We start from the raw sequence: 21,341 nt of genomic DNA, 5'->3' as shown, positions 1-21,341 counted from the left end.
AACCAGTGTGTAAAATGCTGCTTTAATTATCCCTCTCTAGCACATTACTTCTTTGTCTGCCCACCAGTAAGACGCTTCTGGGGTCTACTGCAATATTGGATTTGGATCACTCTTTTCATTGACCTGACTTTTGACATCACTAAAATGTATTTTTTCAGCTGGGATGATATTGGTGGTAAATTTCATACGGCTAGATTTAGAGTTTTGCGGCCAAAGGGGTGCGTTAGCTACGCGTGTTTCCCCCCCCCCGCACCTTTTAAATAACTCTGGTATTTAGAGTTCTCTGAAGGGCTGCATTAGGCTCCAAAAAGGGAGCGTACAGGCATATTTACCGCCACTTCAACTCTCAATACCAGCGTTGCTTACGGTAGCGGCTAACACCCTAAAATGTACCCCGAGTCTAAACACCCCTAACCTTACACTTATTAACCCCTAATCTACCGCCCCCGCTATCGCTGACCCCTGCATATTATTATTAACCCCTAATCTGCCGCTCCGGACACCGCCGCAACCTACATTATCCCTATGTACCCCTAATCTGCTGCCCACAACATCGCCAACACCTATATTATATTTATTAACCCTTAATCTGCCCCCCCAACGTCGCCGCTACCTACCTACACTTATTAACCCCTAATCTGCTGACCGGACCTCGCCGCCACTATAATAAATGTATTAACCCCTAAACCGCCTCACTCCCACCTCGCAAACCCTATAATAAATTTTATTAACCCCTAATCTGCCCTCCCTAACATCTGCAACACCTAACTACAAGTATTAACCCCTAATATGCCGACCGCGACCGGACCTTGCCGCTACTCTAATAAATGTATTAACCCCTAAAGCTAAGTCTAACCCTAACCCTAACACCCCCCTAAGTTAAATATAATTTTATTCTAACGAAAAAAAATATTTCTTATTAAAAAAATTAATCCTATTTAAAGCTAAATACTTTATAAATAATAATATATAAATATAATTACATTGTAGCTATTTTAGGATTTATATTTATTTTACAGGCAACTTTGTATTTATTTTAACCAGGTACAATAGCTATTAAATAGTTATTTACTATTTAATAGCTACCTAGTTAAAATAATTACAAAATTACCTATAAAATAAATCCTAACCTAAGTTACAATTAAACTTAACACTACACTATCAATAAATTAATTAACTAAACTATCTACAATTACCTACAATTAAATCAACTAAACTAAATTACAAAAAAGAAAAAGAATTTTAAACTAATTACTAATTACCTACTCTAAGCCCCCTAAAAAAATAACAAAGCCCCCAAAATAAAAAAAATGCCCTACCCTATTCTAAAATAAAAATTTAACAGCTCTATTACCTTACCAGCCCTTAAAAGGGCTTTTTGGGGGGCATGCCCCAAATAAATCAGCTCTTTTGCCTTTCAAAAAAACATACAATACCCCCCAACATTACAACCCACCACCCACATACCCCTAATCTAACCCACCCAAACCCCCCTTAAAAAAACCTAACACTAAGCCCCTGAAGATCTTCCTACCTTGTCTTCACCCAGCCGGGTACCATCCGATCCGTCCAGAAGAGGGTCCGAAGTCTTCATCCTATCCAGCCAGAAGAGGTCCTCCAGAGGGTCGGAAGTCTTCATCCAGACGGCATCTTCTATCTTCTTCCATCCGGAGCGGAGCGGGTCCATCTTGAAGCAGCCAGCGCGGATCCATCCTCTTCTAACAACGTCCTAACAGCGAATGAAGGTTCCTTTAAATGACGTCATCCAAGATGGCGTCCCTCGAATTCCGATTGGCTGATAGGATTGAATCAGCCAATCAGATTCAAGTTCAATCCGATTGGCTGATCCAATCAGCCAATCAGATTGAGCTTGCATTCTATTGGCTGATCGGAACCACCAAAGAGTTTTTGGATATACTCATTCACTATTTTTAATTTTTCCTCTTGGATTTAATTTTTTCTTCTACTAACACATATTTTTGAATTTTTCACATTTTTCACGTTTTATTGTTACACAATTTTTTGTATCCAAATTTTTGTACCACCTTTTTCTACTTTTTTCCATTTTTTCATCTCAACTACCACAACTCACATTGATTTGGATATTATTATCATTTGATCACCATTTGATTATTAACTTGGATGGACACGAATTGACTTATATTGACTTTGTTATTTCACTAAGACACTTCTACAGGCCATATATATCTGTACCTATCAGATACTACGGATATTTCTTCTCCGACGTTGCACCTTCATAACCTTTTATTGTACACAGCATGGTTTTTAACATGGATCCATGGTATTAATTGTATCATTTGTGTTTGATAGTTTGTATTTTATATGTTATGTGATATCAATGCTCATTTAATGTGATTTTGTATTAAACTAAAATACATTTTTAAATTCATATAATTTAAAGACTCCTTTTTTAGACTTATCCCCTTTTGTCCTCATCTACCTCAGCCTTTCTTGGCGCTCCCCTCTAATACTTGAAGTTAGGTGTCGCAGATGTTAGGGAGGGCAGATTAGGGGTTAATAAAATTTATTATAGGGTTTGCGAGGCGGGAAGGAGGCGGTTTAGGGGTTATTACATTTATTAGAGTAGCGGCGAGGTCCGGTCGGCAGATTAGGGGTTAATAAGTGTAGGTAGGTAGCAGCGACGTTGGGGGGGCAGATTAGGGGTTAATAAATATTATGTAGGTGTCGGCGGTGTTAGGGGCAGCAGATTAGGGGTTTATAGGGATAATGTAGGTGGCGGCGGTGTCCAGTCGGCAGATTAGGGGTTAAAATTTTTTTATTAGAGTGGCGGCAATGTGGGGGGACCTCGGTTTAGGGGTACATAGGTAGTTTATGGGTGTTAGTGTACTTTAGAGCACAGTAGTTAAGAGCTTTATAAACCGGCGTTAGCCCATAAAGCTCTTAACTCCTGACTTTTTTCTGCGGCTAGAGTCTTGTTGGTAGAGGGTGTACCGCTCACTTCAGCCAATACTCTAAATACCGGCGTTAGGAAGATACGCAATTGGCGTAAGGGGATCTGCGGTATGGAAAAGTCACGGCTGGAAAGTGAGCGTTAGACCCTTTCCTGCCTGACTCTAAATACCAGCGGGCGGTAAAAAGCAGCGTTAGGACCCCTTAACGCTGGTTTTGACGGCTAACGCAGAACTCTAAATCTAGGCAATAGTTTGCTGACATTACTCACGTTGCTAGACATTGTATACTCATTCTCTGGCGCTCTAAGCAACCCCCAACTCTGACACAATTCAAATGATGTCTGTACAAACAGCTATTCATTTATTTTAGACATGAAGGCCAGACTATTTTACAAAAATGGAAACTACTGCTGGAGACTTTACCGCCCCGACAACAATGTCAAATTCTTAGACCATTTGCACAACACGAAATTATGCTCACTGCAGCCCTGAAGGGTGAGTGAGTGGGCAACACTATATGAAGCACTATCTCTCAACGAGTTGAGCCGTCTCTCAGAAGAGATATTAATTGAAGATTTCTTCTAAGTCTTCAACAACCATCCTCCCCGCTCACACCGTCCCTCCTTATTTTTTTTCTCTTCTCCCTTCCCGTTCTCCTCTCCTCCCTGTACTTTGCTCTGCTGCTCCCTCGCTCCCCCCGGCTGAGGTAACTTTGGACCTCCCTTTAGGTTAGTTTAAGTGTAGTTTAAATTAGTTAAAGGGCCACTAAACCCAAAATCTTTCTTTCATGCTTCAGATAGAGAATACAAATTAAAACAACATTACAATTTACTTCTATTATTTATTTTGCTTCATTTTTTAGATATCCTTAGTTGAAGCAAAAGCAATGCACATGGTGAGCCAATCACATGAGGCTTCTATGTACAGCAACCAATCAGCAGCTACTGAGCATATCTAGATATGCTTTTCAGCAAAGAATATCAGGAGAATAAAACAAATAATAGATAATAGAAGTAAATTAGAAAGATGTTTAGAATTGCATTCTCTTTCTAAATTATGAAAGAAAAAATGTGGGTTTCATGTCCCTTTAATATGTCAATTATTTTAAAGTTGTAAAATATAAAATGAAGGACACATACTGGTATCTTAGATCTTTGAAAATATGCACTCAAACTGTTATATCATCTCTCATTGTATGTCATAAACATGAATTTAATTTGTCTTTAAAATAATAAAAAAAAATGAAACACTCCGGAATCTTCACTTATGAAACTTTCTCACATTACAATAACATGTTCTCCCAGAAGAAGATTTGCAAAGCCTACAGCGGACTGATGCATATCTATGATCAGCAGTATATCTCTCTTGTATGATATTGTTACAGAAATGAGAATGTACAGTATATTGTATATACCATTATGTGTCTTTATCAATAAAGAAAAAATAAATAAATAAATAAAAGAAAGAAAAAGGGTTTACTTTTAATATGTAAAAGAGCTGTTTAACTTAGGGCAATGCCCTACAAAAGGCCCTTTTAAGGGCTATTTGTAGTTTATTGATAGATTAGGGGGTGTTTTTAAATTGGGGTGGCTTTTTTGTTTTTATAGGGCTATTAGATTAGGTTTAATTTTTATTATTTTGGATAATTTCATTTATTATGTTTTGTAATCTTAGTGTTGTTTTATTTTTGCTTTTCTTGTAATGTTAGGTTTTTTTTTTCGTAGTGTTAGGATTTTTTAATATTGTAATTAAAGTTTTTTTTTTAGTTTATTTAACTTTTTTTAAATAGTAATGTTAGGTTAATTGATAGTTTAATCTTAGGTTTTTTTAATTTCACAGGTAAGTTTTTATTTATTTTAAGGTAGTTATATTGTAATTTTATTTAACGTTAAGGGGGTTTTAGGTTTAGGGGTTAATAGTTTAATTTAGTGTTTTGAGATGTGGGGGCCGGCAGTTTAGGGGTTAATAGTTTTAATTTAGTATTATCAATGTGGGGGGCCGGCAGTTTAGGGGTTTATAGATTTATTTTAGTAGTAGAGATGTGGGGGGCCAGCGGTTAAGGGGTTAATACTTTATTTTAGTGTTGGCAATGTGGTGGATTAGGGGTTAATATGTTTGTTTAGTGTCGGCGATGTCAGAGGGTGGCGGTTTAGAGGTTAATAATAACTCTAATTAGTGTTGGCATATACATATATATATATATATATATATATATAATGTTTTTGTAAAATATATATCTATACCGATATATATATATATATATATATATATGTGTGTGTGAATATATACATATATATATATATATATATTATATATATATATATATATACTTTTTTTTTTTTTTTAGAAATACAAAGAACATTTTATTCTATGTGAAGAACATTGAAATGTGAAGTATTTACATTAAAACACATTAAAACATAATGAAAAATATTAAAATGGAATAACTATTAATTTTCATGTTTAAAGGAATTTGAGAGAGAGAGAGATACATATATTTAGACTTGTAATACGTGCACAAGCTAGCTTGGTCTCTCACTCTCTGTCTCACTCAATCTCTCCATTATTTCTATATACTTAGCGCAGGCTGCAGACTAATACAGCCAGAGAGCATCTAAGGTGATTTTAATACAAACATTAAAGAGAATAAGATAAAAATACCTTTTTGGCTGTTTAGCATTCCATTAGTACCTAGCAATGTTCACTGGCATTTCATATTCATCTTTTATATATAAATATATATTTCTTAGTAGCAGCTATTTTGTCCCTGGGCCATGAATTAAGTCTATCGAACAAAGGCATTGCTGTCCTTGGCTTGCAGTTTATTGTTTCACTTTTTATTCAGTGTTCTGTTTGGAACATCGCTCTTAAATATAAATTATGAAAAAAAAACAGTAATGTTATTATGTATTCGCTAATTCAGACTTCCTGATACATGAATGAATAAAAAGACAGACTAATTGTTATGGTATTGGAAAATATATATTGCAAATTATCTATAGTTATCTTTGCATGTTCAAATTACTTAAACCCTTGACTTCTTTGTGACCTGTAAGTAAATTAACAAAAGTGACTACAAGCTACAAGATTCACATAAACACACACACACACACGGGTACATATAAATGTATAGTAATTAGTGGTCAAAATTCACTGAAATCGTCATTAGCTTCTCCAGACCCTGCATTATGTTAAAGGGACAGCAAACACATTAATTACAAGAAATTTCTGTTGTGTTGCTATAGGATAACATAGCAGCCAAGTCTTAAGGTTATTAAAAGAATTTAACATCCTTTTTACTACAATTATTTTTCAATAGCCAACCTCTACCAAACATTTTGCTTATTTGTAAGGGACAATCTGGGCTTTAGTCCACAGACAACAAGGCAAGTCACAGTCATAGGGCTCCATTTATCAATGATGCCTGATGAAACGGCTGTTCATAAGCCGAGGAACGCGTTGCATGTAAAGGGGGTCATATATGCCCCTGATCACTTGATGCTTATGTTTTTAAATAAATAAGTTTTAACTTAACACATAGTAATAGCACCTTTTGTTCTAAACAATATACTCATTGGCTAGACACAGCGGCCTAGATTTAGAGTTTTGTCGGTAACGACCCGCGTAGCTAACGCCGGCTTTTTTCTGGCCGCACCATAAAAATAACTCTGGTATTGAGAGTCCACAGAAAGGCTGCGTTAGGCTCCAAAAAAGGAGCGTAGAGCATATTTAACGCAGCTTCAACTCTCGATACCAGAGTTGCTTACGCAAGCGGCCAGCCTCAAAAACGTGCTCGTGCACGATTCCCCCATAGGAAACAATGGGGCTGTTTGAGCTGAAAAAAAACCTAACACCTGCAAAAAAGCCGCGTTCAGCTCCTAACGCAGCCCCATTGTTTGCTATGGGGAAACACTTCCTACGTCTGCACCTAACACCCTAACATGAACCCCGAGTCTAAACACCCCTAACCTTACACTTATTAACCCCTAATCTTCCGCCCCCGCTATCGCTGACCCCTGCATATTATTTTTAACCCCTAATCTGCGGCTCCGTAAACCGCCGCTACTTACATTATCCTTATGTACCCCTAATCTGCTGCCCCTAACACCGCCGACCCCTATATTATATTTATTAACCCCTAATCTGCTCCCCACAACGTCGCCTCCACCTACCTACACTTATTAACCCCTAATCTGCCGACCGGAGCTCACCGCTATTCTAATAAATGTATTAACCCCTAAGTCTAACACTAACACCCCCCTAAATTAAATATAATTTTAATCTAACGAAATTAATTAACTCTTATTAAATAAATTATTCCTATTTAAAGCTAAATACTTACCTATAAAATAAACCCTAATATAGCTACAATATAAATTATAATTACATTGTAGCTATTTTAGGATTAATATTTATTTTACAGGCAACTTTGTAATTATTTTAACCAGGTACAATAGCTATTAAATAGTTAAGAACTATTTAATAGTTACCTAGTTAAAATAATAACAAAATTACCTGTAAAATAAATCCTAACCTAAGTTACAATTAAACCTAACACTATACTATCATTAAATTAATTAAATAAACTACCTACAATTACCTACAATTAAACCTAACACTACACTATCAATACATTAATTAAATACAATACCTACAAATAACTACAATGAAATAAACTATCTAAAGTACAAAAAATAAAAAAGAACTAAGTTACAAAAAATAAAAAAATATTTACAAACATAAGAAAAATATTACAACAATTTTAAACTAATTACACCTACTCTAAGCCCCCTAATAAAATAACAAAGCCCCCCAAAATAACAAAATGCCCTACCCTATTCTAAATTACTACATTTCAAAGCTCTTTTACCTTACCAGCCCTGAACAGGGCCCTTTGCGGGGCATGCCCCAAGAAGTTCAGCTCTTTTGCCTGTAAAAGAAAACATACAATACCCCCCCCCAACATTACAACCCACCACCCACATAACCCTAATCTAACACAAACCCCCCTTAAATAAACCTAACACTAAGCCCCTGAAGATCTTCCTACCTTGTCTTCACCCTACCAGGTTCACCGATCCGTCCTGAAGAGCTCCTCCGATGTCCTGATCCAAGCCCAAGCAGGGGGCTGAAGAGGTCCATGATCCGGCTGAAGTCTTCATCCAAGCGGGAGCTGAAGAGGTCCATGATCCGGATGAAGTCTTCATCCAAGCGGGAGCTGAAGAGGTCCATGATCCGGATGAAGTCTTCATCCAAGCGGGAGCTGAAGAGGTCCATGATCCGGATGAAGTCTTCTATCAATGGCATCTTCAATCTTCTTTCTTCCGGATCCATCTTGCAGACCTCCCACGTGGAACATCCTCTTCTCCCGACGCCTACTAGCCGAATGACGGTTCCTTTAAGGGACGTCATCCAAGATGGCGTCCCTCGAATTCCGATTGGCTGATAGGATTCTATCAGCCAATCGGAATTAAGGTAGGAATATTCTGATTGGCTGATGGAATCAGCCAATCAGAATCAAGTTCAATCCGATTGGCTGATTCGATCAGCCAATCAGATTGAGCTTGCATTCTATTGGCTGTTCCGATCAGCCAATAGAATGCGAGCTCAATCTGATTGGCTGATCCGGATCATGGACCTCTTCAGCCCCCCGCTTGGGCTTGGATCAGGACATCGGAGGAGCTCTTCAGGACGGATCGGTGAACCTGGTAGGGTGAAGACAAGGTAGGATGATCTTCAGGGGCTTAGTGTTAGGTTTATTTAAGGGGGGTTTGGGTTAGATTAGGGGTATGTGGGTGGTGGGTTGTAATGTTGGGGGGGGTATTGTATGTTTTTTTTACAGGCAAAAGAGCTGAACTTCTTGGGGCATGCCCCGCAAAGGGCCCTGTTCAGGGCTGGTAAGGTAAAAGAGCTTTGAAATGTAGTAATTTAGAATAGGGTAGGGCATTTTGTTATTTTGGGGGTCTTTGTTATTTTATTAGGGGGCTTAGAGTAGGTGTAATTAGTTTAAAATTGTTGTAATATTTTTCTTATGTTTGTAAATATTTTTTTATTTTTTGTAACTTAGTTCTTTTTTATTTTTTGTACTTTAGTTAGTTTATTTCATTGTAGTTATTTGTAGGTATTGCATTTAATTTATTTATTGATAGTGTAGTGGTAGGTTTAATTGTAGATAATTATAGGTATTTTATTTAATTAATTTATTGATAGTGTAGTGTTAGGTTTAATTGTAACTTAGGTTAGGATTTATTTTACAGGTAAATTTGTAATTATTTTAACTATTTTAGCTATTAAATAGTTCTTAACTATTTAATAACTATTGTACCTGGTTAAAATAATTACAAAGTTGCCTGTAAAATAAATATTAATCCTAAAATAGCTACAATGTAATTATAATTTATATTGTAGCTATATTAGGATTTATTTTACAGGTAAGTATTTAGCTTTAAATAGGAATAATTTATTTAATAAGAGTTAATTAATTTCGTTAGATTAAAATTATATTTAACTTAGGGGGGTGTTAGTGTTAGGGTTAGACTTAGCTTTAGGGGTTAATACATTTATTAGAATAGCGGTGAGCTCCGGTCGGCAGATTAGGGGTTAATAATTGCAGTTAGGTGTTGGCGATGTTAGGGAGGGCAGATTAGGGGTTAATACTATTTATTATAGGGTTAGTGAGGCGGATTAGGGGTTAATAACTTTATTATAGTAGCGGTGCGGTCCGCTCGGCAGATTAGGGGTTAATAAGTGTAGGCAGGTGGAGGCGACGTTGTGGGGGGCAGATTAGGGGTTAATAAATATAATATAGGGGTCGGCGGTATTAGGGGCAGCAGATTAGGGATTCATAAGTATAACGTAGGTGGCGGTCGGCAGATTAGGGGTTAAAAAAATTTAATCGAGTGGCGGCGATGTGAGGGGGCCTCGGTTTAGGGGTACATAGGTAGTTTATTGGTGTTAGTGTACTTTAGAGTACAGTAGTTAAGAGCTTTATGAACCGGCGTTAGCCCAGAAAGCTCTTAACTACTGACTTTTTTCCTGCGGCTGGAGTTTTGTCGTTCACTTCAGCCACGACTCTAAATACCGGAGTTAGAAAGATCCCATTGAAAAGATAGGATACGCAATTGATGTAAGGGGATCTGCGGTATGGAAAAGTTGCGGCTGAAAATTGAGCGTTAGACCCTATTTGGAGTGACTCCAAATACCGGAGTTAGCCTAAAACCAGCGTTAGGAGCCTCTAACGCTGGTTTTCACGGCTAACGCCAAACTCCAAATCTAGGCCAGCATTTGCTTTGGATATAGCTTAAAGATCTGGTCTGTTCCTGACACCAGGTGTGGGTGAGCTGATACACCCTGCGATATCAGCCTGCGACTACTAGCACATTAGGGTGCTCTTGCTAAATGTGAGTAGCCCTTACTTTACCTATTGATGTGAGACACCATTGGATGATGTACACATGAGGCGCCCCTCTATCTGTTTGATTTTTTTCCAGAACTGCTATATGGACCCTGTGAGGAGGAGAGCAGCCGTGACATCTTTATTCCCATTGGAAGATTATCTGGGACTTTGTACTAGTGCATAGCACAAGTCTGGTTTGCGATTCACTTTTTTAGAACTGTATTTGCTTATACCAACTTATGGTTTACAATCTATTGTATCTATTGTGTATATAGAGCGTCCCCTCATTTCTTTTGTTTTCCATTTATCAAGCAGCGGATGCTGCTTCTGAGGCCCATCGAAAGTTAAAAGGTGGCGGATTGAATTCATCCCGATCCAATAGGATCAAGATGATTGACAGCCCCTGCCAGTGAGCAGGGGATGGCATTGCACAAGCATTTCTGATGAAATGCTTGTGCAATGACAAATTCGCACAGCACAGTTGGTATAAGGCAAAATGTTTTGCAGTTGTTATCTGATAAAGCAATTTATGGACATATAAGTAGCAGGGTTGGCCTTGATAAGTCAGCAGGGTACATTTCAAGTACTAAGAATTAGAAATTGCTCAATTTTCAAAGCTAAATACACGAAAAGTGGACAAATATATAATGAAAATATATTGCAAAGTTGTTTCATTGAACATAACTAAACATTTCAAGGTGTTCACAGTCCCTTTAAGCTAATTATTCACAATATCTTTCTCAATCTGTCCATAGTAAATCAGCTGCTTAGAATAAAGTAGAAACGTAATAAATCCGGAGATGCTGAGGAATACAGAGAGGCCGAGGGCTTTCACTCAATACATTATAAAGTATCACTTTTAGAAGATAACATTTCCATTAGTTTCTTGTGTTGTTTGTTTTGCTTTAACAGATTATTATATTGAGTAAAAATGATTGCAATCATATTGACACAAGGAATAAGTGAATTTCCATTCCATATATTTGTGTCATACATAGATAATATAGTAATTATTTTATCCATTACTACTAAACTGAAATCTTATTAACAATAAACTTGAATATGTTTGCATGCAAATCTAATAGTTTTGTTTTGTAAGGATGGTATAGATTCAGTTTTGTTGAATTATACAAATAAACGCATTAACACCTTCACTACTGGAACTTTCAGAGAAGAACTTGCCCAAAACACCGGAGATTTTTTAGCATTTTTGCTATCACTCTGTTGCACTTCTGATAAATAAACTCCACAGTGCGATCGGGGTTGGGTGAAATTAGGGTGCTTTAATATGAACTGCAATAAAATGGAGAACACTCATCACTGAGGGAACAAGTGTGTAACTGAACACAATAATACAGTATATAAAACATAACAACTGTGCAGGTACAATACAGAATTATTGTGATTAACATCCAAATGCAGACTCAACATGTGCTCTGTCTGCTAGGAACATCTTCCCCAAAGCTGCACTAAGGAAGATGCCACATGTCCTATAATCACACTGCATTTACTTCCTCTTGTCACTGGAACATTAGCTAGACCAGTTTAATCTATTATATTCCCAGCTATGCTTATAAGAATCATCTCCCTTACCTGCAATAAAATGGAGAACACTCATCCCCTGTATGGTAAAACAATATGTGCTTGATGTCAGACAACATTGGGTAGTCAGGAGTACGTCACAATTTCTCACTAGGCCTATTGCGCGCTATAGTACCTGGTGAGGTATTCTTGCTCGTACAGCAAGCTATTTGGTAAACCCCTTTTCCTCACGTACTTGTGTAAGTTACTGTAGTCAGACTAAAGATGGTGGTAACCTAGAGTACACACTCTTACTCTGTCCCTTTACTTGACCCAGCATGGTGGAAGACTAGATACACATTCACCATGTCAGTTTATAATTTCAAGCAATACTTTGGGTGAACTTTTCCCATCTTATCTAGTTCCATTATCTCAAAATTACTGCTTTACCATTTGTACATCTTTAACATTGTGCTCTGTACATGAATAACTGCGGCATCATTTTATAATCAAACATTAGAACATTAAATCTGACAGATTTACCAATGTTTAGAATCTACATCAAAACAATCTGGATCTAGATACCAATCAGGGTAGACAGGTAAAACATTTCTACACTGTATGGCTTGTACTGTTGGATCTCTGGAAACAATGCTGGGTTGACCTAAAGTATCATAAGTCAAAGTCTTTGGTTGTCTCCTTTCTCGGCTGGATTTTAGTGTTTTTAGAGGAATGGTATCTGAATAGTCCTCATCCTCATCGCTCACACTTTCAACTATCTCTGTTGAGTTTTCAGGTGATGACATTTCCTCTGATGGATTCTCAGATCTCTCATCTTCAGAAGAATTTTCTTCTGTAACAATCTCTGTAAGATTTTCATTGGTCTCTAACTGATGTGGGTAGAACTCATCAGCTTCTGGATTCAGATCTGTTGTGTTTCCATCTCTGTGATCACTTTGAGATATAGGAATGAAAGCTTTCCAATGTTCCTGTCCCGTCTCTAACTCACTTCCTGTCTCATCATTGAAGTTTTGTGCAGATTGTAATGCAGTATTCTTACGGTTTTCTTGGTTTCTTGCAGTAGGTCTGTCTTTTGTTTTGTGACCTGGATCTACAGGTAGATAATCACATGGCAACAACAAATTGCGATGCATAACTTTTATTTTTCCTTTTCCAGTTTCTGGCTTAACTTCATAAACTGGCCTGTCTTTACATTTCCTTTTAAGAACAACATAGACAGTATCTTCCCAATAGGATCTTAATTTTCCAGGACCTCCTCTTTCTGTGAGGTTTCTTACAAGTACTCTACTACCGGGTTCAGCTCCATAAATCTTCTTGTCATAGTGTGCTTTACCTCTTTCTGCACTTTTAGTAGCTTTTTCTGAAGCAACTTTGTAGGCCTCATTCATTCTTTTTGTCCAGGTGTTCACATATTCAGAAGAGGTATGATATTTTTCAGTTACTGGAGTGTCAAACATGCTATCAATGGGTAATCTTGGAGATCTTCCAAAAAGAAGGAAGAAAGGAGAATATTCTGTAGCTTCACTCTGTGTACAATTATATGCATGTACTACCTTTGCAAGTGAATTTTTCCAATCTTTCTTTGATTCGGATGACAAAGTGCGAAGCATGGATAGAAGGGTGCGATTGAGCCTTTCCCCTTTCCACTTGTCCATTACCTTCCGGGTGGTATGGAGTTGTATGAGAGTTTTGGATGTGGCAGTGCTTGCATAATGCCAAAAACAGTTTGTTTTCAAATTCTCTACCCATATCATGGTGAATCTTGGTAGGAAATCCAAATTTCAGGACAAAATCATTAAATATTTTGTCTGCAACAGTTCATGCTGACTTGTTCCTGGTTGCATATGCTTCAACAAATCTTGTAAAATGGTCTATTACCACTAAGATATATTCATATCCGCCTTTACATGTCTCAAGATGAAGGAAATCAATGGAGACCATTTCGAAAGGATATGTTGTGGTAATATTTCTGAAAGGAGCTCTAGTAGGCTTGTTTGGGCGTTTATCCTTTAAACAGGTACACTGTTGAGTGATGTAATGTTCGGTGTCCCTTTGCATATGTGGCCAAAAGAATCTATCTCTGATTAGATTTACAGTCCTCTCAACTCCTAAGTGTCCCATCTCTTCATGTAATTCTTTAAACACTAATTGATGGTACTTCTTTGGCAACACTAACTGAGAACCTGATAGTGTTTTCTTCTCAAAATTCCTTCATTGGCAAGGTAAAGTTTATGCCATTGTCTCAGGAGTATAGAAAAATCAGAAGACTCACCTTGGCGCTCATGTTTTGATGGAAACTTGTTCTCTTGTTTATATTTCCATACTTTTCCAATCGCAGGGTCTTCCTTTTGTGCTGTTCTGATAGTCCCTTTAGGAATTTCGGCTACACTTTTTAATTCACCATTGTCTGTCATTGGAGTTGTATTGTCTATTGTCAGTGGACACAGCCAAGGCATTCTTTCCTCTTGGTTTACTTGAATAGCCTGGGTGATGCTGCTGATGACTTTGGGATCTATTTCTTGAGAACATTGTTGCATGTACTGCTCAGGACTCAGTGGCATACGAGAAAGTACATCTGCATCCATATTTCTTTTTCCAGGACGATACTTAATGGTAAAGTTGAAATCTGCCAATTCAGCAACCCATCTGTGACCCATGGCATTCAGCTTTGCTGTTGTAAGGACATAAGTTAGTGGGTTATTGTCAGTGTATACCTCAAAGGCTGGACAGTAATATAGGTAGTCTCGAAATCTGTCACAGATTGCCCATTTCATTGCTAGAAATTCTAACTTCCCTGAGTGCATGTGGTAGTTTTTCTCAGCAGGTGTTAGAGTTCTAGATCCATAAGCAATAACCTTTAGTTTACCATCCTGTTCCTGGTATAACACAGCACCCAGTCCTTCCTGAGAGGCATCACAGTGGAGTATGAATGATGTCAAATAGTCTGGATAACCCATAACTGGAGGATGAGTTAAAACTTCAGTTAACTGGCTTAATACTTCCTGATGGTCATCAGTCCAACCAATTAAATGATGGGAGGGAAGCTGACCTTTCACCTTTGGTCTAGATTTCTGTTTCTTTCTTGTCTTGCTATCAGGCACGGAAGTCATAGCAGGTACTGAGTCTGCTGATAGCAGTTCATAAAGTGGCTTTGCAATTCTGGAGAAGTTTCGGATATAGGGACGGTAATAAGAGATAAATCCTAATAATTTCCTAAGTTCTCCCACAGTCTTTGGTCTTTTATCTCTCAATGCAAGTACAGGTGCGATTTCTGCTGGATCCATGGAGTGGCCATCTTTTGACACAACTTTACCAAGAAATCTCACTTTGTCTTTAAAAAGTTCACATTTTCTGGCTGTTAGCTTAACTCCATGTTGTTGATAACGTTGAAGAACGACCCGTACGTGTCCTACATGTTCAAGGAATGACTTGCTATGGACTAGATTGTCATCTAGGTAAGGTAGACAAATCTCGTCTCTTAATCCTAGTGATCATGATTCCATACTTCGCTGGAATTCTGCAGGTGCTGAGCCAAGACCAAATGGTATTCGGATCCATTCATATAGACCCCAAGGTGTAATAAAGGTAGTTAATGGTCGACTCGATTCTTCCACAAATCCTTGATGATATGCTTTACCTTGATCTAGCAAGGAGAACCATGAACTTCCTCCTAAACTATCAAGCATGTCTTGAATCCTTGGAATTGGATGACGGTCAGGAATGGACTTCTGGTTTAACTCTCTGTAGTCACAGCACAGTCTTAAAATACCATCCTTCTTTCTCACACACACAATAGGTGAAGAATATGAAGATTTTGACTTTGCAATCCAGCCCCGATTTAGCAGATCTTGCAGGTATTCCTTTACTTCTTGGTGCAGTGGTTTTGGTACAGACATATACGTTCTCTTGACAGGTATGTTGTCTTTTAGGCGAATCTGTAACTGTAAGGAAGGAATGTATTCAACATCTGAGTCATCTTTTGCAAAAGCATTGCATTCGTCCCTTAACATATTTCTGATTATCTGCTGCTGTTCCTTTGTGAGATGTTTTACGGACACTTCTGGATCCCATAATTCTCTATTGGTGTGGCTCTCCAGAGAACTGACCTTGTTTAAATTGTCTATTTTATCCTCTGGTCCTGTCGTAGATACATGAATTTATTTACTTACTGAGTGGATAGAGACATCTACCGACGGTTTCAGCTTCATCTGTGCAGGGTACAATGTCTTTATAGGCTCAATGCATCCAAGCTTAGTTAGGCCAGGTAAAACAATGTTGTGCTTGGTTGTGTTCCAAACAGGAATTTCTTAGTTTAGAGAACTGTCCCCTTCGAATGGTTACTAATGTCTCACATACATGTAGTCCATCAGGTAACTGGTGAATGTCACAAGGTGTAAACAGAACTGTCTGATTTTGTAGTGAAGGTCCTGTGTGGCCATTACACCTGATGCTGGTCACAGTATTTGCAGGAATTCTTTGGTTCTTTGTACCAGTCTTTATTTTGGCATCACAAGATTGTACACATCTTGCTTGTAGAAGTTTAACCAGAATTTTGGCCTTACTTGTTGATACTGCCAGTGCTGTTCTTAGTACATCAACCAAACCAGGAATGGATTTTGTTCCCTCTGCACATGTAGCTTTGAATACTTCTTCAATTACATTATAACCAATAATTGGTTGCTCTGCTACTTTACAGTCGTCTGATACTACCAGTGGCACTAAGAGTGGTTTTCTGTCATTGTTACTTGATGTTAGCTGGAAAGTTACTTCAACCCAACCAGAAAAGGGAATTTCAGTCTCATTGGCTGCTTTTCCGCATAAAACTTCTGGTCCAAGCAATTCTTCCAATGATCTGAGCACTGTATGTGGCAAGAATCTTTGTCTCCAACTTTCATTGATTAGGCTAACTTGAGAGCCAGTATCCCATAAAGCTTGAACTGGAATGTTTTCCATTTCGCAATTCACAAGACATCTTTTCCCAATGAGATTTAACAATTTACTATGGTGTTTTGTGGTAATACCGTTCATTTTTGGTGGCAGTCCATTAGTAGAATTATATGGTTGCTGGGCACGCTGAGCAATGCAATCTTGTATTCTTCGTGAAGTATTCAGCTTTAAACTTTCCTTTGCTGTGTTCCTTGCTATATGAGGACTCTTATCTGATACTTCTTTGATATAGGGCAGTGTATTACTCTGGGACACAGGTGTGCTGTAGGTTACTGTCTGTCCCTTGACAGCAACCCTCTCTCTTTTAACGGTTTCTGTTTTCTCACTCTGCATCCTTTTGCAAAATGTCCCGATTGGCCACATTTGAAACAATGGTTACATGTGGTTCCCTGACCTGTGTTCTCACAACATTCACAAGCCCTTTTGCTTAGTCTCTGTGTGGCTGTTGGCCCTTTAAATACAAGCTCCTGCTGTGCTGCTGAACTTTGCAAAAGTGTTTTCATTTCTAGCATTTCTTTTTGCATTTGCAGTATTACCTTTTCAAGATCCAATTTAGTATTCTGAATTTGCTGAGTATTTTGGTTACTTACTTGTGGCTGAATCAATGGCATGGTGTCAGTGGATTTCTGAGAACAATGTAGATGACTGGATTTGCACTCCATCATCATTGGTTTGCTGATTTGAGATTTCTTCTGCTTTCTCTCTCTTTCAATCTCCATATTGGCAGCTTCATTCATTTTCTCTATGAGCAAATCATCTGAAGCAGAGGGGTCGTCTAAATATTGCTTTAGCTGAAACTTGATGTGATCACTTAACAGTCCAGTACCTACAGACCTTAAGAATTTATTCTGTATTAATTCCATTCCAAAGTGTTCATCTGATTCTTCTCCTTGTGAAACAAACAAGAGACGATCTTTCAGTTCAATTGCTCTAAACAGAAAATTCTGAGGTGTTTCTTTGGTATTTTGTGAGATGTTGATCAGTTGTTGGTACAAATCTGATGCATTCTCTTCCTTGTAGTGACTTTTCAGGATTCTTTTCAGTTGCACTAGAGTCAGCTCATTCTTCATTTCCAACATACCTCTAAGACTTAAACCAGGACTTATGGCCTTGACTACAGATTCCACAATCTCTATTTCAGAGTATCCTCTTTGTAGTCCCATGTCAATCTGGTGCATGAGGTTAGTATAGGACAATTTGTCTATTTGTCCCTTCTCACCTATCTGACCAGCAATTTTAAAGTCCTTTCTTATTGCAACTTCCGGTAAGTTACTATAATGAGGTGTCTTAGCCATTAAAACAGGTTCTTTTCTTAAATGACTGTCCCTTGAATCTTGACTTTTAGTAATGAGTTCTTTAATTTGATCCTCTACAATCTTAGTTGTTTCCTGAAATTTTTCCTGCATAATGCGGTACTGTTGCTTTAAATATTCCAACTGTTGTTGTTCCTGTTGGGGGTCTTTGTCACTATCACTTACTGCTTCAGCATCCTATCTCTTCCCTAATTCAGAGATGAATTTCCTAGTTGTCTGTAGAAATTGCATAACAGCCTCTTCACTCTCACTCTCTACCAGTTCATCCATCATAACATTAATTATCCTCATGTAATGGCGGCGGTTTTTGCCTTTCGCCATACTCTCTTCTGACGCTTTAATAACCTGGCAGATTTCAATCAGTTCACTGACTGTCATCTGTGTTATTGATCTGCTGATTTCATCTTGTAACCTCTCCATATCCATTTTTGCAGCTTTTGGTATCAGCAGGGTTAATTTAGTATATATCCTCCTTTGCCTAATTCCTTGTTTCTATTCCCCTCAGCAGACAGGTTGTTTCTTCACCATACACTATTACAGGGATTGCACCAAGTTTCTTTCACTCACAGACTGCTATTTCTATATGCAGCATTCACTTCTGTGTCTTTTCTGTGACATATTCACCCGGCCCCACGTTGGGCGCCAATTTTGTTGCACTTCTGATAAATAAACTCCACAGTGCGATCGGGGTTGGGTGAAATTAGGGTGCTTTAATATGAACTGCAATAAAATGGAGAACACTCATCACTGAGGGAACAAGTGTGTAACTGAACACAATAATACAGTATATAAAACATAACAACTGTGCAGGTACAGTACAGAATTATTGTGATTAACATCCAAATGCAGAATCAACATGTGCTCTGTCTGCTAGGAACATCTTCCCCAAAGCTGCACTAAGGAAGATGCCACATGTCCTATAATCACACTGCATTTACTTCCTCTTGTCACTGGAACATTAGCTAGACCAGTTTAATCTATTTTATTCCCAGCTATGCTTATAAGAATCATCTCCCTTACCTGCAATAAAATGGAGAACACTCATCACTGAGGGAACAAGTGTGTAACTGAAAGAAGGTTCCCCTCAGAAACAAGTAACTAAGTTTCCCTTCCCACTTACAGTGCAGCAGGTGCTCTGGTAAATGTGTCCTCTCTCTACAAACAGAAGTTTAGCTTAAAGTGTCAATGTGTCCTCACTAAGAGAGCCTTTACATGTTATTAGAATATTATTTTGGGGGTGTCTATTTTTACATTCCTTACAACTCCATTTAAACACAAATAGAGCCTTGTTTTCTTTACTTACCTACCTGTCACATACAGTATATATATATATATATATATATATATATATTTTATTTCTTTAGTAAAGAATACTGCTCGATATAAGATCATTTACTTGAAATGCCTTTTATATATGTTGGGATCTGTGTTATTGTTTTCCTGCTATTTGCAGATGAACAAGATCTTTATGTGTCTAATAATGTTATGCATTGCATATTTCGAATGTATGAAATTAATCCCACTCTCTCTCAAATGATATGTTATATAAGGATTAGACCTGAATATTATACACACATAGATATATATTGTTTTTAAATGTTAGGTACTTGTAGGAAAATGTAAAGTGGGCAAATTGGTAATGAACAATTCGATTGGTCTATTTCACCTATTCCTATGTCAGAGGGTATAAATAACATTAGCATATTTAGCTATCTATGACACTTGAGAAAGTCCTACGTGAATGACAAGGGTGAAACGCACATAGCGCTATACAGTCACGCCCCCTTTCTTGTTTGAAGCAGTCTTGCAATTTATGGAGGAGATTCAGAGGAGCCATTAAGCTTTCATCCTTCTGATCTGGATATCCACTTCAACACAAACTTCCCGGCAGCTGGTTAATCCGGCTTACAGCTACAAGTGGAGGATTTGCCTGTCATGGTGATTTGTATCAGACCAGTGAGTGGATGAACAAAGGGGCGGATTAATCGTAAGGGTCCGGTGAGCTAAAGGAGTAATATCCCCTATTGCTGTCATCACTCTAGGCGGACTGATTAATCATACCTTCCTTGCTGACTTTTCTGTCTGTTTATGCTCTGCCGTATTAATGCCTACTTGCATACTAATCAGGACTGACCTGCTTTAAACTATCTCTGTGCAAATGCTAAACGCATATCATTGTCTGCAAGACTTATGTCTCATATGCCAATATACTAACTGACTGTGCAAGCTTCTCTATGAAGCTTCTCTCTTGCCCTCTTAACTCTCTTCTAACAGGATTGCTCACGACAGTGATATCTTTGATATACACACATGTGTGTTCTAACAATATTGGTGTGCTTTTTAAAATATATTTGTTTAATAAATGCACTTTCTGCTTGAACTCCTGGGTCTCCTATGAATTTTTGTATGCTTGTTAAAATTTATATTTAAATATATTTATTTTTTAAGCACACACCCCAAGGTATTGAACTAGGTCCATTTTGGTATATTTCAGGCCACCATTTTACTTTGGTTTTCTCACTAAAATTATTTACATACTGCTTGTGAAATCGTGGAAAAAATGGATGTAAAAGCTTCTCTTGGATCCCCTTTGTTGAGAAATAACAGACATACTGTATATGGCTTTGCCATTGCTTTTTGGTAATTATCACTAATTGCAGCTGCGCACCACACTTCTATTATTCCCGGCAGTGAATGGGGTTATTTAGGTAGCTTTAGTTTAGAGATTACCCTCCCACCTGACACTTCCCACCCCCTGATCCCTACTTGATCACTCCCAAACACCTCTCTTCCCTCCCTTACCCCCACTGGTTACCTCAATATTAAGTACTGGCAGACAGTCTGCCCATATAAAAATGTAAGACTTTTTTAATTACATTTCTTTTTCTTCTGCAGGATAGGATACCCCCTTACTCTCCAACCTCCCTGATCCCTCCCAAACAACTCAATAACCCGCCCCCCTTCTAACTAGTGCCAGCCATCTTAGGTACTGAAAGCTGTCTGCCAGTAGCTATAAAACACTTTTTTTTTTCATTTTAAACCCCCCTATTTTCTGTAGTGTAGTGGTCCCCCCACCTCCCTCCCATGATCGTTAGTTAGGGACCCCCCACATCCCCACTCCACCTTTTTTCTGTGTGTAACTCCCTGTGTCTTCATCCCTCCCTGTCCCTTTATTTATCTATTTTTATGTTGAGCCATCCTACTTCCGTG

Source organism: Bombina bombina, chromosome 3 (genome assembly GCF_027579735.1).
Source record: "Bombina bombina isolate aBomBom1 chromosome 3, aBomBom1.pri, whole genome shotgun sequence".
In the NCBI taxonomy this organism is placed as follows: Eukaryota; Metazoa; Chordata; class Amphibia; order Anura; family Bombinatoridae; genus Bombina; species Bombina bombina.
This window is presented reverse-complemented; position numbering follows the sequence as displayed.